Consider the following 2,671-nt stretch of genomic DNA (forward strand, 5'->3'; position numbering starts at 1 on the left):
GCGTTTATTGGCAGAACCTGGAACTAGATGGGCAAGAGCCTTCAAAATAAAGGGACTTGTGCTCAAGGTTACCTGGGGTTGCAGACTTCCAGGTGGGCCTGGTGTTCTCCTTCCTGGTGAAATCACAACTAATCTGCAGACGAGAGACATTATACGTCCTGGAGAAAAAGGCAGCTTCAGAGGGTGGACTCTATGGCATCACATCCTTGCTGAGTTCCCTCCCCTCCCCAAACTCTGTTCTCTCTAGGCTCTATCCCCAAACCTCCAAGAATCGCCCAACCCAGAGCTGTCAACCCTAGGTTACCTGAGTAGGACATGTAAATGCATCTTGACTTGGGACAGTGATTCTAGTCCTCCCCCCCCCCCCCGTGCTGTATCAGTCATGACACTAAGAGATCCTGCTGTATTGGGGAGTAGTCCTCTAGTGGTTCACCACAAATGGATTATAAATACATAAGAAAGGCCATGCTGGATCAAACCAAGGTCCATCAAGTCCAGCAGTCTGTTCACACAGTGGCCAACCAGCTGCCTCCAGGAAGCCCACAAACAAGACGACTGCAGCAGCACCATCCTGCCTGTGTTCCAAAGCACCTAATATAGGCGTGCTCATCTGATCCTGGAGAGAATAGGTATGCATCATGACTAGTATCCATTGTTACTAGTAGCTATGAATAGCCCTCTCCTCCATGAAGATGTCCACTCCCCTCTTAAAGCCTTCCAAGTTGGCAGCCATCACCACATCCTGGGACAGGGAGTTCCACAATTTAATGTGTTGTGTGAAGAAATACTCCCGTTTATTTGTTTTGAATCTCTCACCCTCCAGCTTCAGCAGATGACCCCGCATTCTACTATTATGAGAGAGGGAGAAAAGCTTCTCCTTGTCCAGTCTCTCCATCCTACACTTGTTTGGAGGTTCTAGCAGGGGAGAGCAGCTATCATATACCCTTGACCAAAAAACGGTAGACTCCTATCTGGGCTGGTTCTCCTCTTCCACCGAGCATGCAGCTTCAGGAGGGATGCACTCAGAGTGGTGAAGGATGAAGGAGGCACCCACCTAGCCAGCCAGATCTGCTGAATCAACCCAGCCGATCAATGGGATGACCAATTGCGCAGCCAGATTGCCTTCCCACCCAGTTCCTGTAGTTGCTATTCATTGATGCAGACCTGTGGCTGTTCTGTCAAATAGCTGGCAGTTGGTTCTTTCTTTAGGCTCCAGAGGCAAAGCACACCAGTGAGTTTCAAGCCAAGCTTTATTTTAACAAACCGATTTAATCAACAACATGAATTACAGCCCCCCCACCCAACATTCGGAAACACAATGTACTCACTAGACCATTCCTTCTGCTATTAGGGCTCAACTGGAATAGGGAAGGAAAGGTCCCATCTCCCCCCACCCCCACCGCAGATGTGTAAACCACTCAGGGCATTTTTGCATGGTGATTAGCAGCACATTCCAGGCTGAATTGCCCCACATATTTTTTTGAATTTTTCACGCTGAACCATCATTCTAGAAGGGACTGCGAAGCCGGCGCATACCTGCTTCACATTACTAAAGAGCCCATTTAACACGACCTTTGGTGTTTGCCCCGAAAAATCCCCCTGAAGAAACCATGCAAAATAACAGCAGCGGGTTAGCTATGCACATGCTAATCGCTGTGCAAACAGGAACAAAGGAGCAGGCGAGTGGGGATAGAATTTCTCCTTTTGCATTGGGACCATAAATAGGCATTTTTAAAGTCGCATTTTTAAAAAGAGCTGTGAGTAAGCATCAAAATTGACCATGCAAAAAAGGCCTCACAGTTGAGCCTTAACCACTGCCCCTCTAGATTCTTCCAGAACTGGTGTTCAAATAACTACTGCCAGAACGATAAAGAATTGTCAGACACTGAAAAGTTCTGCAGAAACGGTTACGAGCAAAATGCCTTCTGAAGCCTGACCTTCAAAAAGAACAGCCCTTCGTCCAGACAACAGTGTGGGTGTACGTAACGATTGCCATCACACTAGTGATGGATTTCATGTTGCTGAGGTACCACTAACCAGATGGGAAAAGAGGCATCAATAATCTCAAAAGTGTAAGTCGGGCATGTTGAACGTGTTCCAAAGAAGAAACTGCCTCTTCTAATAAACCTGTCAGTCATATTTCACTTTTTACCATGGAGGCGCATTTCCTCTAGGGAAGTCTTCACTGGAGTCGGGCATCAGTAAAAGCTGAAGACTGCAGTTGGTGAAAAATGCAACAACTAAATGGTTAACTGGTGTTTCCTACCAAGAATGTATGATACCAGTCAAGACAGGTACACAGGGTTACAATTTGTTTCTAGGTCCTATTCAAGGAACTAATTTTGAACTTAATTTATTACAAGTGGGAGCCCGCAAAGACTTGCAAGAGGCATCTCGTTTTCCCCTCCCCCACTATTTCCTTTTCCCCTTTCCTAAAAGCTCCATAGCCTCTCCCTTTTTCCTGCTTCCTTTTTTCCTTCTCACCCAACCTACCTTAATTTGCTCCTCTATCTGAAGTTTTTCCACCTCCCCCCCCCACCCCGGCAGCATCTACCTAGGAAAACTGTGACCCAGTTGTGTAGTGCTAGCCACTGGACGAGGCCCACTTGCATGGCAGGGATCTAGGGTTGCCGGGTAGGGGGTTTTGGCAGGCAATTGCCCGCCAATCCAC

This window comes from Euleptes europaea, chromosome 14 (assembly GCF_029931775.1).
Source record: "Euleptes europaea isolate rEulEur1 chromosome 14, rEulEur1.hap1, whole genome shotgun sequence".
In the NCBI taxonomy this organism is placed as follows: Eukaryota; Metazoa; Chordata; class Lepidosauria; order Squamata; family Sphaerodactylidae; genus Euleptes; species Euleptes europaea.